This window comes from Equus caballus, chromosome 1 (genome assembly GCF_041296265.1).
Source record: "Equus caballus isolate H_3958 breed thoroughbred chromosome 1, TB-T2T, whole genome shotgun sequence".
Lineage (NCBI taxonomy): Eukaryota > Metazoa > Chordata > Mammalia > Perissodactyla > Equidae > Equus > Equus caballus.
In genome coordinates, this window is record NC_091684.1 from 173074816 (window position 1) to 173094518 (window position 19703).

Below are 19703 nucleotides of genomic sequence, written 5' to 3' on the forward strand. Positions count from 1 at the left end.
GATCGGTCTAGGAGAGGCTTAGAATGATGACAGCACCCTGAGGACCAGGAACTGGGTCCTCTTTCTATCCTGGGAAGGGCCCTCAGAGTTGAGAAGTGTGGGAGCTGTTCTGTAATTATATGGTGATGTTTGTGTTCTGAGTAAGGAAGGAGTGGAGAAAATCACACTTACTTTTATAAAATTGCGGATCTTATGAGGATGTCCTATGTCCTCCACTTGTCTTCCTGATCAGGTGTGAGAAGCCAAGATGTGGAGCAGAGCCCTCAGTCCTTGAAGGGGAATATGTTACCATCAACTGCAATTTCTCAGAAACTTTATATATTCCGTACACTGGTATTGGCAGAAGCGTGGTGAAGGTCCTGTCTTCTTGATGATGTTAATGAAAGATGGAGAAGAAGAGTTAAGACAAAATCTTTGCCACATTTAATGAAGAAAAGCAGCAAAGCTCCCTGTTCATCACGACTTCCCAGCACAGTCACTCAGGGACCTCCTTCTGTGTAGTAGAGGCATAGTGATACCCAAGCCCCCAAAGGTTGTACTCAAATCTGAAGCTGGGCCACAGCTCCTATGGGGCATTTACCAGAAGGCTCATCTGTGAAAAAACAGAAACCTGAGGGAGATTCAGTGGCATCAACATATAATGCAACAAGTGGGCCATGCTCTTAAAATCATATTTAATTTAACATTTTCTTGATAATTATATGGCTGCTGGATAGAATTATGTAATGGAATAGTAGGTAACTTAGGTTAAGAAGAGAATCACATATTCTCAGTTTCAAAAGCCAGAGCAAAGGACTATATGACTTAAGCTACGTATGTGAACTACTTTTGGGTCTGTATTTATTTCTGAGAATGAAAAGTAACCTCTCTTTCTTCTGTTAGGTGTCCTCAGCTTGTCATTAGAAATATAATGAAAAAAATAAGTCTTTTGTCTCGTTCCTTGTGAGGCATCAAGATTGTACAAGGTTATATTGCTAATGTTGTCATTTATCTGGAGAAGTCACTAGAAATATTTTTTTCCAAGGTTTTAAATAAGTATTTTGGGAAAATGTCATGGAGAGAACTTCCACTTTTACACTGACCTCCACTTCTCCTTTCATTGTGCTCTATTCCGGTGGATTTTCAGATTTGCCTGGGCGTACTCTGAGTTATCAACATGATACCTTGTCTTACCTGTTTGCACAAATATGTAATGGTCAAGATCCTTCCTCAATTGGTTCCTGACCTCAAACACAGCACAACACTAGCATGTACTAAGAGCTCAACAAATTTGGGTTGATCAATTTGTTCATAACAATTCATGATTACAGAGAGAAAAATAACTCTTCTTCTTTATTAGAGAAGTTAAAATACACAAATGGAACCACAGTCATTGATCTTCACTACACAACCAAAAATTACTAAGAAAATATGACTCACAGTCAAGAAAAAAGTAAGTGGAAACTGACTCTGAGATGGCTCAAGGTCTTAAATTGAGCAGACAAATATTTTAAAGCAGCTCTAATAAATGTTTTATTTGAGTTGTGAAATAAATGTAAATATATTCAATATATATAACAAAATATATTCAAGAATTGAATAAAAATGTGTTGTTAATAAGCGCGCAGAAATAAAAATTCACCAGAGAAATGAAAACTATGAAAAAGAGATAAATGGAAATCTTAGAACTGAAGAGTGTGATAACTGAAAATTTCATTGGATGGGCTCAAGAGCAGATTGAAGATGGAAGAAGAAAAGGTACCTAAATGACTAAAGGAACTGATATATTCAGAGAGCTGAATAACATTCAGCAACAAAAGTAAACTACTGAGTCATCCACCAAAAAGGATGAATCTTTAAAACACGATTTGGAAAGGAAGAAGCTAGACACAAAAGAGTACCTACCATATCAATTCATATATAAGAAATTCTAGGAAAAATGCAAATCTAATCCATGTTGGCAAAAATCACATTGGTGGTTGCCAGGGATGGAAAGTGGGTATTGACTACAGTGGGTCACAAGGAAACTTGATCTCTATATAAAAATAAATAAAGGATCTATTTGATACATTTGCCAAAACACTTTATGTTACACTTGAAATGTGACGTATTATTTCATGTCACTTATATCCAATAAAATTTATTTAAAAAATAAGATGGATAAAAAGTGTTTTTTCATGATAATCTGGAACACTTCTTTTAACTCAATAGTTCAGTAATTCTTCCGTTTTAATTTGGAATAAAAAGTAAAAGAAGGAGAAGCAGAAGTTGGGGGAAGATTATAAGAGGTGGTATGTAGTGATTGAAGTTCAGCATCTTAAATTACAGGGCATTACATCTCAAGTCCTCCATTTACTGTGATCTTCAACAAGTTTCTGATCCTCTTTCTCCCCTCTGTAAAATGAGAGAGAGGGGAAGATTGAAATAATCTCTCACAAGGTTCACCTTTCCCACACAGGGATGATTAAGTAAGATTATATATATGAATTTCATAGAACATGCTAGCAGTTCAGTGAATTTTAGATAGTATTTTTATTATTAACCACAGTGGCATTTCAAGTGGACTAGGTTCTCTAAATAAAATTGTGGGAGGTGATCAGTGCTGTATGGTGGGTCCAGGATTTTTTCTTTTAGTTGGGTAGTGTGAGAGGCTGGAGGTGAGAGTAGAGAAAAATATAATAATTTTTTCCTAATCTCACAGAGTGGCTAGTGACCTGGAATCATGGGAAATGACATCTCGTCATATAAGTGATCAACTAGAGCTCAGCAGAAGACAAGGAACGCTGAATAGAATGGAAATATTCTTTTATCCTAATGGAATGTGGGTACCTGGATCACAGCCAGAAACCTAAGATAACCAGGAATAAAGAGGAGACTTTAAAGGAAAGTGTTTGAAAACATGAACTGAGAGGGAAAGGAGACAGAAAAGAATGCGTAGGTTCCAGTATTACCATGAAACATGTGTGTAAGAATATACATGCATCCCCTTAAGGAATACAGAGCTATATTTGCATTTTAACTTAAAATAGCTTTTCTTCATTTGGAAAAGAAAACGTAGGTATTGTTTTTTTTTTTTTAATGTCAATCTAAATCTGGGAATAAGTTTACGTAGTCCAAAAATTTCTCCAGAATAACTAAACAACTTTTTATCACGGAAAAAAGGCTGTCTTGAACACATCTAGTGGCTCAGCTTAGTCTGCGCCAGTATGAGCAGGATGTGATCTGACAATTTGTCCCACTGCTTCCCCACCAAATGTATTTCTTGTTCTGAGACAACTGCATTGCCCGTTACCAACAATTCTAGGTGGAGCTTTACACAAAACTGAACAAGACTGAGCCTCAGGCTTGGAGCAGGAGATATTTTCCTGGAGACAGAGGTGCCGAGATGACTCTTCTCAGCATATTAAGGGAACTGATGGGCTTTGTCTTCCTTGGTAGGGACAGTGGGTGATAGTGAGGCTGAAAATAGTCTAGGACTGGGAGAGATGGCAGAGAGGAGCATATGGATGAAGAACGGCCAACTGTAACAAAAATTCCAGGAAAATATCAAGGAAGGGAAAAGAAGCAGATTTTGACATCACCCTGACTGAAGAATTAACTTCTGCCCTAAAACTTTTTGACAACTCCCTTACGGGTCAGCTCAGAGGATCAATCTTATTATTTCTTCTGTCTACAGGATCCACCACATCCAGAGGTCACTGAATGTCAACCACCTATATCTAGGCAGGAGGGTGAGATTGAAGAACTAGATGATTCATATGATACCTGGGTTACATATTATGTATTATATTGGTACAAAAGATCTCCCGGTGGGGAGACAATTATCCTAATTTCTCAGCACATCGATGCAGAATCCAATTCAACACAGGGTCAATATTCTGTAAATTTCCAGAAAGCATCTAAAACTTTTAGGCTCATCCCATCGCCATCACAGCCAGATGATTCTCAACATATTTCTGTTGTCTCAGAGAGCCCACTGCTAAAAGAGAAATATGTTAGAAGGGCGTTACAAGAAGTCCAAACCTCAACCTGATACAAATGCCTATTCCCATATTCTCAGGGAATTTTCACAAAACTTACCTAGACATTTGTTAGCAGTTAATGGTTAAGGTGCATAACATAAGATCTAGAAAGGAATTTGTCGAATTCATTCTAGGAAGCACGTCCTCACAGCTGGCTCGGAGACCACATTTAAAAGCCATATTCCTCAGATATCATCGTATTTCTCTTTCTTCCCATGAAGTAGGCCATAAAAAAATGCAACAGATGAAGGACAGCATTTCAAAATTATACTTGGTTGTTCCAGAATTTTTACCTGCTCAACTCGGTCTTTTGGGGAGGATAGTATGGAAGTCACTAGGAAAAATAAGCACATAAAATAGAGGTTTATATACTGGGATGCCTAAAGCCTGGCTGAAGAAATGCAGCCTCAGCTGAGATTGTAGACTGGAGTCTATTGGACCATGTAGAATAGTAACCCATTCTGAAACAGACACATTTTCCTATCAGCTTGGCTACATTTCACTCTAGCCCTTGACAACTCAAGTTTGACTCAGCTGCCCTTTGAGTCTCATGCTCTCTGCAGCTGGGTCTGTTGATTGGGGTCCCCCTACAGTCACATGTCCATCGTAAGCTTTGGTTAACCACAACTGAGAAAGGTTGTATGTAATGAGGCCCTGCTACAGATGCTAAGGTCTGAAGTTGATCTTACAGCTACCTGACTAGTCCATGGAAGTCCCAGCAATGAGACTGCAGATTCTAAACCACAGTATTCCTTTATTCAGTCACCTACTTCCCAACTATTTTGATCAAGTCCATAGGACTAGTATCTTGACTCTGATGAGTCATTTTCCTTGCCTTGGGAATTCTCTAGAAGTCTCTCCTAGGAATCATCTGCTGAGGGTGCTGAGTGGGTCTTATCTCATGTGGCTGCAGGCCTGATCCAGTGCCTGTTGCTTAACCTCCTTTCCTCTTAACCCTATGCCCTTGGCTAAGGATTTGACAACTTGTCAGACTCAAAAATGGAATGCATGTAGCATCAACTCTTTCCTGGTTGTTTTCTATTTATGGACAGTTTGGACACTCCTCCCCTGAAATTTTATCTGCCTGAACTCTAAATAGGATTGCCATGCTTGTTGAACACTTACTCTCATTGCTTTAGTCACTCACTTCTTTGTTCATGAAAAAAAGTGATGCCCTATATAAAAGCCTTCAGTTGCTTCTCATTGCTTTAAGGAAAATGTCTATGTCCAAGTTCCCTCATATGTATTACAAAATGCTTCTTCTCATAATCTTTGGATAAAGATCAAGGTGAATAATAATATGGAAGATGTTCCCTGGCTATCCATAATATCCATAATCCATCTTCAAAACCCATTTTTAAAGGTGCCAAAGAGAACTCATCTGGACCAGAATAAACTACAATTATCTAATTCCTCAACCTTGTAATGTTTCTTTGGATTCTTCCTTATTGAGTCCAAGTTTACTCCCATGATTCACAACCTACCTGAAGCCACCGAATCAGTAATGATACACTTAGGAGCTTGCCTCTTCCTCCATCAGCAAAGACTGAACAAAGACTGCTGTTTCTATAATACCCTTAAAAATAAAATATAAAATCAGTCCAACTTTTTTTAAAAAATGGCTTAGAAACCAATAGAAGTCAAAACACAACCAGCAGAAGGTTGAACAGTGCCCTCCTTCTCTGACTGAATAGGAAGGAGATATTTCAATTATGAACCGAGATTTATGATGATAATATGTTTTGCAAGGCTCCCTATGGTTCAGAGAGAATACTGCATTACTGATATCAACATTTTAACTTTAGATGCAATAGAAGATGTACAGAGTTGCAATTCTTCCTGGGATATGTAAAGCCTGAAAGATTGTTGCTTCCATCCTAACATGTAAAACTAGGCAAACAGCAAAATCATAAATTTAACCTATTAGGGACATGAGGTCACAGGGCAAACAAATAGGCTGGACCCCAATGAGGAAGAGGCTTCTCCAAGGAGAGACAGGCATACGGACCAGCATATTTAGCAGAGCATGGGTAAAAGAGGAGCTGGCCGCCATACAAATAAGAAAGAGAAATCAGCTAAAAGATAGAGTAAGGGCTCTCATGACAATATAGAACACCTGGGAGTCACAGACACAAAAGGATTTTGCATTTACTAGTAGGGCTGTTTTCACAAACCTCCACCCTGTGCTCACAAAAATGACTGTGGACAGAGTGGGTGACAGAGTGAGCCCCACCAGCAGTACAGGCCTGAAAGACCTAATCACCTATGATTGCAGGAAGCACAAATCCAGACACCTTGCCTAAATCAGTCTCTAACATGCAGGAAAAGCCTGTAATTTTGGGGTACGGAGATAAAGAGAGACAACAAATTTTGTCACACACACACAAACACCCTACCCAGGGCACAGTTAAGATTTGTTACAGCAGAGAGGAGTCAAGAAAATGGCCTCTATCTTTGTGTAAGGGACAGGAAACCATTCTGAGCTGAAGATCCTATAACAATATTGTTATAATTCTGCTACCAATGAGAGAGAGGCAGAAAATTCTCTCACACAAGACCCACAGAGAAACGTGGCAGTGTTTGATCTCCAAGGGGAGGAGAGACATGAATACTGAGAAAATCCTAAATCTGAGCTCCAGACACATGGTTCAGTCTAAGACTGAAGCTGGACCAAGACAACAGAGAAGTTCACCTACCCATGCACTGAGCCTAGACAGCACTAAACAAATAACAGCCAACTATTGTTGAGTGTGAAACATGAACAAATAGAAAGAGAGAGATCCTCTCTATGCTGCAGGAATGCAAGCACGGCTTAAAGGATAGCATGGAGCTAGAAGTCCGGGGTGGAGTACTCCAAAAGATAGAGATTCCTTTTCAACATAACTATAATAGCATTAATAATTTGTACAAATTAAGAGTAATTGGAGAAATTAGATTTTCAGCATCTCCTGAAGCAACAAGATTGTTCAGGGAAACTTTGATACCTAATTTAAGGGAGCTTTATTGGAGAATCCTCTATTTCCAGGTCTTCCACTTACCTCTTTCTATTCCTAGAGATGACCTGACTGGACACCACTGTCAGAGCCGTATTCGGTGAGCGAACCAACATTCTCATTTGTGTTACATTATCTTCACTCAATCCTTTATCTCCATAGAGTTTTTCCTTAAAAGATGTTTATTCATATACTTTTATTCACTAGGTATAATTCCACAAGCTTGGTCAAAAGGGATGTTCTTATTAATATTTTTATGAGTCCAAGATTTGTCATAGATGTTAAGTCCAGGGGCCTCTGAAAAAGTCCATCACAAGTTGGCGGAAGGAGGAGGATCACTCTGGTTCTCCTCAAATTTCCTGTAGACTCTCTAGAAATAAAATGTAAATTCTGAAAATGATCCAATAATGCCTCTTCCTTGTCTCAACAGTGGTGAGTGGCCAAAAAGATGATGTGGTGCGAAGTGCTCCAATCCTGAAATGTCTAGGAGAGAGAAACAGCTGTCATCAATTACAGTCATACAGATGGGGCTTTGAACTATCCCTTTTGGTACAAGAAGGAAGCAGAGAAAGACTCTACTCTTCTAATAGAGATCTGTTCAAATATGGATAGAAAACGGGAGAGAAGACTCACAGTACTGTTGACTAAGAGGTTCACCATGTCTCCTTGCATATCTCAGCCACCCAACCAGGAGAAGCAGCCTCGTACTTCTGTGCAGCAAACACACAGAGCTCTCAGGCCCCTGAAGCCTCGAGCAGGGGCTCCAGTCGTGTGTTGCGTTGCCCTCTACCAGCTTTTGGGTTAGAACAGCTTGTCATAATGTGCTTGTTTCCAACTTGAAATGAATGCAGAAATCTAATCATTGTAATTATAAAAATTTCAGTTTTCAAAAAGCTCAAGATGAACTACTACAATTTGTACCAACTCCAATGTATTCCACAGGAGAAGCAGCGGTGTTTTAAGCAGATATGTAAACTGTGAAGATAACTTCACTGGGATATTTGAGGTTCTCTCACTGAAATCCTACACCTTCCACAACGTACCAAGGAGGCATAAAACTGTTCTGGGTGACAATTTGGTGGCCTCAGGGGGAAAAAAAGATAACTGTTATAAAATCAACATATGTTCATTATGAACACTTTGAAAATATAACAAAAACTAAAATCATTCAAACTCTCACCACTCAAAGATAACTATTTACTATGAGTATTTTCATTCTGTGTGTCTTAAGTTCATGCCCTCATGCCTTAACTCATGTCAATTTAACATATAAAATATACCTTTCTTGTAACATGTGTGTCAATTTTCCCCTGTAAAGTCAATCTTCAGAGTATAGATGCTCAGTTACAAAAGGTACAATTCAAGTAGCAACCAGAGGAACTCCTGAAAAGCTTTTTTGCATTGCAACCGTTCTACATTCAACAAACATTTACTGGCTGTCTACTCTGTGCCAGACAATATTTCTGGTGCTAAAGGTTGATTAGGATGAACGGAAAGGGATGGAAACATTTAATCCTGTTCTGCCTCTCTCCTCTGATGGATGTCTGCTCACCAGAAATAACTGGGAAAGTTTCTGATGACAGTGTCCACCTGGATCCAATGACACTATTCAAGACTTTTGAGATTTTGACGAAACATACCACCAATTCTTTGATACCTCTTAGGTCTGTTTATACATCAGCAACAGCATGAACTGTCTCAGTTTTTCCCAATGTCTCTTCAGGAAAGGAAAATAATAACTATTCTAAACAAACCCTTCAAATTAGAGAAAAAAAAGCTCACTAACTCCTTTTTAAACAAATAAAAAGTAATTACTATTTTTAAAGGAGGGCTACGAGTAGTGAAAATACTTTTAACAAAAATTATTATTGGATTTTTGAATAGATAATAAATACAAGTTATAAAATAAAAATTATACAAACGGATATATAGTGAACAGTAATATTCCCTCTAGCTTTTATCCCTCCTATCCCCAGAAGCCCAGCAAAACCACTGTTAAAATTAAATTTTCTCTTGAGTTATTGGTCTTTCTATTGTTGAGTTTAAGAGTTCTGAATATATTCTGGATACTTTACCCTTAACAGATATTTGATTTGCAAGTGGTTTCTCCCATTCTTTGGGTTGTCCTTTTCATTTTCTTGATAGTATCTTTTGAAGCAGAAGAGTTTTTAGTTTTGATAATGTCTAATTTATCTATTTTTTCTTTAGTTCCTTAGGCTTTGATGTCATATTTGTGACCTAATCCAAGGTCACAAAGAAGTAAATTTGTGTTTTCTTCTAAGAATTTTAGTTAGTACATTGAGGTCATTGATCCATTTCAAGTTAATTTTTTAATATAGTGGGAGGCAGAGACACAACCTTATTCTTCTACATATGGATAACAAGACATTTTGTGTCCCCACTCAAAAGAAAGCTAAGTAGCTATGCTAATCTCAGATAAAGTAACTTTTAAACCAGGAATTCTTACTAGAGATGCAGAGCAACACTTCAAAATGATTAAGTGCATAATCTACCAGGAAGATAGAACAATTCTATTTTCATATACACCTAATAGCATAGCTTCAAAACATATCAAATGTAAACCAGTTGAGTTAATCAGTAGAATTAAACTAGTAGAATTTGTTGATTTAAAAAATCAATAAGCAAATAGATAACCATAGTTGCAGGCGTTAATACACATCTCTCAGTAGGAACACAGAGAAAATATAACCAACACAATCAATATTCTTTACCTAATTTGCATATATAGAAGACTTTACCACTAGACAACAAGATACATGTTCTTTTCAAATTCACATGAAATATTCATTAAAGTTGACTCTTTTTTAGATCTTAAAGCAAACTTTAATCAATTTCAAAGGATTTCAATCATTCACAGTATAGTCTGATCACAGGATATAAAGTGAGAATTCAATAAGAAAAAGAGAAACTTCATTCCAGTACCTTGCTAGATATAATAGCCATTTTTTAATGTTTTGCCACAGAAAAGACATCAGAGGTTTAGGGTAGGGAAGATGTTCCAGTCTCTAATTAGGGCGGTGTAACATCCTCCTTATGAACTGTACTTCCTGTTTGTGGGTGGAAACTTCTAATAGCCCCAGAAACTCTTCACTCAGCCATTCAGAGAAGGGCTGGTCTCTGGGCTTGAGTGAGAAGAAGCAAAATTTCAACCAGGAGAAGACTTTCTATCATGCTCTGCCCTGGCCTGCTGTGGGCATTCATGGCCTCCTTCAGCTTCGGTACATGTGGCACATGGGGTCTCAGCTTCTTAGAGCTCAAGGACAGGACTATGCAAGTTGTAACCGGTGGGCGTATTAAGAGGGAAGAGAGGTGGAGAAAGGAAGCACTATATGATTATTTTCTTTATCTTTGTGTCATAAATGAATCTATTCCTCAAGGCCCAACTGAGACATTTCAGAGAATGAACCCTGTCTTCTTTTTCTACAGGATCCAGCATGGCTCAGAAAGTAACCCAAACTCAGACCATAATGACAAGGAAGGAAGGAGAATCAGTGACCATGGACTGCAAGTATGAACTTGGTTGGAGCAATTATTATTATGCTTTGTACTGGTACAAGCAGCTTCCCAGTGGAGAGATGGTTTTCCTTATTTATCAGGATTCTTCCAAGCCAAGTGCAAAACAGGGTCACTTCTCCGTGAACTTTCAAAGCTCAAAAAACTTCATCAGTCTCACCATCTCTCCTTTGAAACTGGCAGACTCAGCAACATACTTCTGTGCTCTTTGGGATCCCACAGTAATAGAAATGACAGTGGAAGATAATCAAAAACCTTAGAGCTCCATAAAGGCAGCCACCTGCTCAGAGGCTTACGAAAACCCATGAACCACAGACAGGAAGGAGGCAAGCACTGTGCAAGCACAACTGAGACCTTCTAATGTAAACTCTCCTATAAAAATTGTTCCCATGTCTGATCTCAGTGTGTGAAACCACATTCTTCCCTGAGATTCCCAGGTATTATGTTTGTATCTTGGGTTAAAATAAACCACAAAGTGCTTTTCAACTTCTTCATCAACAGCTAGATTAAAAGAACCCATTTATTTCAGGAAAATCAGGAGTGGTTTTCTAATTATCATCTTGAATGGCTGGATTCTCACATCTGAAATAGCACTAAAACCATTCATTTTCTCTTCTAATATCAGGCTGATTTTAATAGTTCTTTCAAATATAATAATTCACTTTATTAAATTATATATTTCATATACACAAATTTTATAAATACATAAATTTATTTTTATGTATTTTAATACATAAACATATGACTCTTACTGTAGTCAAATAGATAAGAAGGCAACTGATCTTTTGGAAGAGCTACATGACCAAAAGCAGCTTTGACTAAAACAATGATCATTAGAGATTCAGAGAAATTCCTCAGCTCTTAAGAAACCCGAGCAGAGAATGGGTTGAGAAAGCTATCCCCCAAGGAAGGCATAGCCCTTAATATGTGGCTAGAGAAGATAATGGAAGAAGAATATTCCAGAGGACTGAGCCAGAGAATGTGAAAAACAATGAACAAGAGGGCTCCTTGCATGAAGCACAGTCAGAGTCTCATGACAATGGGGTAAGGAAGGCCAAAACAAATGCCTCCTGGGATTGTAGACCAGATTCAAAGGAACACTGTGTGTCTGTCTTCATTCTCTTTTGCAAGAGAACCTTGTACGGCTGACTTAATTCTGCAACTGCTCCATAATTGCATATTGAGTGTGTGAAGAAGGCAGTTTACTTGTTTTTGTTTCTTTTTTTGGTTGTTTTCTCCTTGTTTTTTCTTCATAGATCTTTAGACCAAGAGGAGCCACGTCAAGACCAGAGGAAGCCTATGGGAGATCAATCAGAAATCCTGCCTTTGATCAGAAGAAGTCACTGTAAGAGTATCATAAGTTGTTTCCCTCGGAGAAGGAGTACCTGTCTCAGGCACGGGGTGAAGAGACAAAATGAAATTACAAGTCCACAGATTGACTATGGATTGTTCATCATTATCCAGTTCCCCTCCCCTTTCAGCAACCCAGAAGATTTGTATGCCTTCTGAAGATTGTATGGCCATATGACTTGCCTTGACCAAAGAAATGTGAGTAGAAATGGCATGTGTCTTTTCATGATGGAAGCATTTAATTGCCCAGCTTAACTTTCAATCTCTGCTTTCTAGGACTATGGTGATCATTGAGTTATGTGCTGATATGGAGGTTCAAATGTTACTCCTCACTTGAGGTATAGCTGACCTTGAGAATCACCTTGATTCAAAATGAACTATGTATATGCAAGAAATAAACAACCGTTTCTTTAAGCCACTGAGATTTTGGAGTTGATTATCGCTTGTTATGGTAGCATAGCTTATCAAAATATGAATAGTGCACCAAACTTATGTAAATACAGAACAAAAAAGAGGAAATGTTGTACAAGGACAGTATAATCTTAATATTAAACCTGAAAAGAAATTTTTTTAAATTATAGAATGACCTCAGTGAACATAAGTTCAAAACTTGTAAACAAAATAGAGCAAAAAGAATTAGCAGTTTATATAAAACAATAATATATCACAACCAAGTTGGGTTTATGTAACGTTTATTTAACATTTTAAATCAATCAAAATAACAGTACACATTAATAAAAAATTCATTTCATCATCTCAATAGTTACACAGAAGTATTTGATGTACAAAAAACATTCACTCATGATAAAGAAATAAATTCCTAGAAAATTAGGAATAAAACAAATACTTCCTCATTCTGGTAAAGTGTATGCTACAAAAACATAAAGCAAGCACCAAACTTCGTGGTGAAATGTTAAATTCCTTCTTTCAAGGAAGCCAAATAGCACTATTTCTGTTAAACGGTGTACTGGAGGTCCTAGCCAGTATAAAAAGGAAAGAAAAAGAAATAAAAGTTTTAATAAGCAGAAATCAAGGAATATAAATAACATTAATCACAGACATGATTGTGATGCAGACAATCCACAATAATCTACAAATATATTACATTATGTAAGCAGTTTAGCAATATGATATTCAAAATTACATTTTATATGCAAGCAACTACAAATTAGAAATGAAACTTTTAAAAATACTCAAAATAGGATGACTACAAAATACTTATGAGCAGATATTTAAAAAAAATTTATAAGACCTCATCACAAAAATATATTAAACATAAATTTTTAAAAAATGAAGATGTAAATAAGTGTGAGAATACATCATGTTTGTTAATTTAAAGGGTGCATAACGCAAAAATGTCAGTTCTCACATTTGGTAAATAAATTTAATGAAATCTCCATCAGTCTCAACAATGTGTGTGTGTGTATGTGTGTGTGTGTGTGTGTGCGCACGCGTGTATAGAAAACCAATTCTAAAATATATGAAAAAATAGTCAAGAATATTCTAGACACTCTGAAAGAAGAAGAGCAAAGAAGAGGACTTCCTCTACCTAATATTAAGCCTATGAAATTAAAACTGTGGTATGAGTGGAAGAGTAGACAACTAGACACAGATCTACAGCTAAAAGTGTCCCATTTGCTTCTCATATCCATCTTTCCATCTTTCTCCTGCCTCAGGAGGCTCATCTGAATGGACCACATGAATATAGCTCCTCTCCCTTTTGGATTCTAGTGAATTTCTGCCAATAGGAGACCCCTGAAGAAATCTGAAAGAAGTAACAGAGTGTGCTCAGGGTACTTATCCCTTGTTCTCTTCCTGAGGGATCTTTTTGAGTAGGTTGCATCATTTGTTCAAAGACTACATGTAGATCCTTTCAAGCTGACTCTCTACATGACCATCTCCTTTCAGGTTTTGATATGCCCTACTTCCTGTATACACTTTGGACCTACAGATAATAAGAGCTCCATTGGCCTACAGCTAATGAGACTGGAATGCAGAAGCTTCCTGGGTATCTTATAGAAGAGGAAGTCTGAAAATTCAGGGAAATGGGAATGTTGAAATGGAATTTATAAGTGTAATTTGATCATATGCTTGCTAACCATTCTCTCTAGGAATCCTACAGGACACTCCCTTCACCAAGGTATCAAGAAATTTATTGTTGAGTAAGTCACCAGAATCCAATGTTACTTGGAGGCAATTTCCGTAAGGTGAGATGATGGGGACAGGAATGGGCACAAAAGGAGCATATTGCCATATACAGTTGCTTTCCTGATTTCAGTTGGCATAATGGGATCTTGGAGTGATAGACGGGGGTGTTTAATAGACAGAGATAAGGTATTTGATATTATCAAATTGAATCATAGAGAAAGAGTATTAATCAGAGTGTTTTAACCTTAAGAGATCTTTGGAGAAAGCTAACTAATTATAGAGCACCTAGAAATGAAAGAAAGGGGTAACTTATTAAGGTCCCTCTTTACATCTTCTAGATTTGCTGGAGGGTTGGAAACTTAACTTGAGTTACTACAGTGTGGATCCATACCCTCCTTATTCAGTTCCTAGAACTAAGCTAATTGAGATACCTAGAACCTCTCAACTGAGAAGAAGAGCAAGTCCATCTGGAAAAGACACAAGACAATGTCAAGTGTTGCAAAGACATGGAGCAATTGCAACTCTTATAGGCTTATTATGTTGTGGCTAGGAATATCAAATTGTGCCCCCTGTTTTAACATTTTTTATAATGTTAAACATACGGCTACCATACGATGTAACAATTGATCTCTTAGGTCTTTACTTAAAAGAAATAAAAAATATGTTCACAGAAATATTTTTGCTCAAATATTCACAGCAGCTTTTTTCATAATAGCCCAGAACTGGAAATAACCCAAATGTCGATCAACAGGTGAATTGAATGCTACTCAGTAATAAACAGAAATGAAATACTTATACACACAGTAACATGGATGCATTCTCAAAACATACTGATAAAAAAATTCAGGTGAACAGAGTTTTCATTGTTTGTTTGCATTTATTTGAAACTCTAGAAAAGACAGATGTAATTTACATTAAGAGAAAGCAGATCAGTGGTTGCCAGGGTTCCAGAGTTAGGGAAGATTGACTGGTAAGGGGCACCAAGGAATGATTTGGGGTGAAATAATTGTTTTATATCTTCATTTAGACAATAGTTCCATGAGTCTAGATTTCAAAACTCACTATATTTCAAAACACTTAAAATGGGCTCATGGTACTTCATTTATTTTATTCCTCAATAATATTGATTTAAAAGCAAATGAAACAATAAAAACAGTGAGATATTGCTACACACCCACCAGAAAGTCTAAACTTAAAAAGAAAGATAATACTAGGTAGTGGGGAGAATAATTCACTGACACTCTCACAAACTACAAACAAGTTTGCAAACTGATAATGATACTTAGGAAAACTGCTTACTGCTAACTTCTCAATTTGAAGGTATCCATACTTAATGACTTAGTAAGAATAGACATATAGATCAATGGAATAGAATTGAGCATCCAAAAATAAACCCATACACTTATGATTAATTGATTTTCGACAAGGGGAAAGAACAGTGTTTTCAACAACTGTGGATCCACATATGAAAGAATGAAGTTGTACTTTCTTTATGCTATACAAAAAAATTAACTCACAATGAATCAAAGACCTAACTACAAGATCTAAAGCTATAAAACTCTTAAAAGAAACATCGGAGTACATCTTTGTGACTTTGAGTTAGACAAGGCCTTCTTACATATGACACCAAAAGCACAAATAAGAAGGATAAAATAGATAAATTAGACTTCACCAAAATGGAAACTTCTGTGCTTCAAAGAATACAATCAAGAAAGTGAAAAGTCAGCCCACAAAATGGAAAAACTATTTTCAAATCATGTGTCTAATAAATGACTTATATCTGAACATATAAAGAATACTTGAAACTCAACATTAAAAAGTCAAAATTCAATTTTAGGTGAGTCAAATATTTGAATAGATATTTTTTCAAAGAATATATGTAAATGGCCAATAAGTACATGAAAAGATGCTCAACACCAGTAGCTATCAAGGAAATACTAATCAAAACCAAAGGAAAATACTACTTCACAGCTACTAAAGTGGCTTATCAAAAAGACGGAAGATAAATATTGGGGAAAATATAAAGAAATGGAAGCTTGTGATGCTTTTTGAATACGTAAAATGGTGCAGCCACTTTGGAAAGTGGTCTGGAAGTTCCTCAAACCATTAAATATAGAGTTATCATATGATCCAGCAATTCTACACCTAGTTATATATCTAAAAGAAATGAAAACATATGTCCATGCAAAGACTTATCCATGAATGTTCATAGCCCAAAAGTGGAAATAACCCAAATGCCAATCAACTGATGCACTGACTAATGAAATATGGTGTATCCATATAATGGAATACTATTGGGCAACAAAAAGTAATGAAGTACTGACACATGCAACAATATGGATGAAACTGGAAAACCTTATGGTAAATGAAAAAAGTATTCCTAAGAGGTCACATATTGTATATTCCATTTATGTGAAACGTCCAAAATAAGAAAAACTATAGAGATTACTATGGTCTGAATGTTTGTGTTCCCCCCAAATTCATTAAGTTGAATCTTAATCCCCACCAGTGATGATATTAAAAGGTAGGGCCTTTGGGATTAATGACCCTATAAAAGAGAGTCTAAATAGATCCCTTGCACCTTCCACCATTTGAAGACACAGCAAGAAGTTATCATCTGTAAACCCAAAGGTGGGCCCTTACTAGAGATCAAATCTGCCAGTGCTGATCTTGGACTTTCCAGACTCCAGAACTGTGAGAGGTAAATTTCTATTGTTTATAAGCTACCCAGTCTGTGGTAATTTGTTATAGCAAACCGAGTGCACTAAGAGACAAACTAGATTAGTGGTTACCTAGAAGGAGTTTCATGTGGGGAAATTGTGAGTGACTACTAATGGTACAGGTTCCTTTTGGGCATCATGAAATGTTTTAAAGTTGACTGTGGTGATGGTTGCACAGCTCTATGAATATACTCAAAACGATTTAATTGTGTGCTTTACATGGGTGAATTGTACTATGTATGAATTATATCTCAATGAAGCAGTTATATAAAAACAAACAAATAAAACCAAAAAGTACCACAATATTTATTATTCTCTGGACTCAGTCTGGATTCTCCATGCCATCTAAATGTCGCAGTAATGAACACTAGATAAACAGTTGTAATGTTGGTCTGACTTTTGCATTACGTAACTAGAGGACATAATAACTCTTACTTTTTGTATTTCTTACAGGAATCTCAGTATTTCTTTCATTTATATATTTACACCAGTCTTGGATTATTATTGCTACTTTATAATCTGTCAATAATAGATGCACACTAAATACTTGTTAAATCAATCATGACTGAGTGATGGCCATGCCACAGACTGCCATATTCTCATAACCAGGCTTTCTCTGTTCTAGATTTGTCAATTTTTTTGAGGATGAGGAGTGAGAGTTGGTGTGCTATCTATTTTTATCTATTATCTATTTATTATTATTTATCTATTTTTTAATTTTGTATATAGGTCTACTCTTTCATTTACCTTCACTGCTGGATACTTTTGTTAAATTTGTTTTCTAGAAAATCAGAAGCTTTTATGCAGAATAATTGGTGAGAGTCATTCCATATAACTTCTCCCAGTAAATATTAATTAATACATTCACCCAACAGATTATCATTAAGTGCCTAGTCTGTGCCAAATTCTATGCTAAACAATGAATAATATGAGCTTTAGGAACTGCCTTCAAACATGGGAGGTACAAGATACTAAGGAAAATAAAAGGAATTTTATTGAGGGAGATTTTAGAAGTGTTTCTGTGAGAAAAACATCACAGAAATTGTTCTAAAATTCCCAAGTGACTGAACATAATTCAATCTTTAATCTTAGAGTACTGTGTAGTGAGCCTTGCCACTAGAGGGAGGTAGCAAATTTGAGACATTTACCTTGAAACCTGAAACACAACCCTTGAAAGATTGCTGATGACTTGGTTCCTGGTTCTAAGTAAAGGAGTTCATAAGTACAGTCACAAGAGGGGCTGTTAAAGCGGCAAACTGAAGTTCCTTACAGGGTGAGGGGGAGATTATCATTGTGCAAAGGACTTACTTTCATCCCTTTCTTCAGTGTGTACCTCATAATCTCACACTGAGGGTATGCACAGCTTCAAGGACATAAGTAAGCCCTTTCCCAAATGCAGAACAAAGAGCTGACCCCTCATGGGAAGAAAAGAGAGAGGTGATTAATAGTTTAATTTTAAATGGCCAAATATTTGCTCCTACAGAGGAGTAATCAGTTTAGTTATTGTAGAAGAAAAGGATGAGTAATTTTGATTTTATTCTATACCATCTTGTTAATAATAATCACTTTTGAGAATAACCAAAGAAATTACTTTATGTTTATTTCCACCTGTCTTGCAAAATGGCTTCATTTCATTTCCCTCTCCAAATTTTCTCTTCCCAACTCTTCCTTCTCCCTTTATCTCATTTGTGTCCTCAGTGGATGCCACCCTTAGGCATGGGCATGAGGTGAGACAATATGTGTTAAATAGGATCTCAGGTGGAATAGGAATAAATACCATCCAAGTCCTTGGTTCCTGAAACAAGACCAGAGGCAGTCAATAATATCCATCTAGAAGATGCTTAAGACATCATTCCAGGAGCCAATGTGGAATACCTGAATAGCGGGAAACTTGGCCTTTAGATTGGATTTTAATTTTATCTTTTCCCATCATACTAAGCACAGCAATACTATATAACAATTAAGTTATTTTTGTCCTATGTGTTGCAAATATTTTCTTCCACAGTGTCATTGGATTTTTAACTTAGTTTATGATCATTTTTCTAATCAGAAGATAGTTTCTAATTTTTGAAGTTAAGTTACATATTACTGCTCCTGAGACTTACTTGCTCTGGCTGGGAATATGGACAGGAATTCTCTTCTTCCCCTTAAAACCCATAGCTCAAGAAAGTTTTCCTCAATTAAAGAACATTTAATATGAACTCAGTGTAGCATCAGAACATCAATTAGTGGTGGGTTTTGCCTTGAACCACAAATGAGGAACGGGTAATCTCCTTGTGGATGATTTGACTCATTCAGACATAGACTATTTGAACCTTGAAAATGATCTCAGTGCAAACCTCCTGAATTAGGGCTAGACGTTGGGAAAATATTCTTACCCTCTTTTTAAATTTACGTTTAATCTTGGGGTTGTGACAAGACCCAACCAAGAGACTGCTTGGTCTTTAGCAGATGTGTGACTGGGGATCACGTAAACCAAGAGCTTCCTGGTGTGGGGGTGTGATAGTGGCTGCCGTGTTGTTGCTGGGGACCTCCCCCAACAGAGGATCAGACACAGATACCGAACTCTGAGGCTTGGAACCCTAGACTGCACTTGAACTATGAGATCAGTGACAGGAATAGCAATTCTCCTGGCTTTTGGTAAGTGATCTGGGTCTAAGAAATGATGATTTTCGTGGCTAAAGACAAAAGGCAGGTATCTGTTGCTTCTACTTCTCCCACTGTACTTCACCAAACTACTGGAAAGAATTTGCATCTCTGTGTTTCTATGTGTCCATGTGTTTCTCTAGAGAGTCTGAGCATCACTGTGAGAGGCTAATGGTATCCACTACTCACAGAAGTCACCGTGAGACTCACAACTTTCAGGCTGTAAAGAGTTTTGTGTTCACTGAGCCCAAGAATCATGGAAGACAGCAATTTATCTTTGGCCTTGTGGTTCTGGATAGCTCAAGAATAAA

At 36.9% G+C, this 19703-nt stretch overlaps 1 long non-coding RNA gene across 1 annotated transcript; it reads right to left on the bottom strand.

Annotated features, from left to right (window-relative positions):
* Positions 1-3040: 3040 nt before the first annotated feature.
* On the bottom strand, positions 3041-7346 carry LOC138918621 (uncharacterized). The gene is made up of 3 exons (XR_011428168.1): positions 7040-7346; positions 5486-5577; positions 3041-4335 (listed from the first exon to the last, which is right to left on the bottom strand). It is a non-coding gene; the product is annotated as an uncharacterized lncRNA (long non-coding RNA).
* Between the last annotated feature and the right edge of the window lie 12357 nt (positions 7347-19703).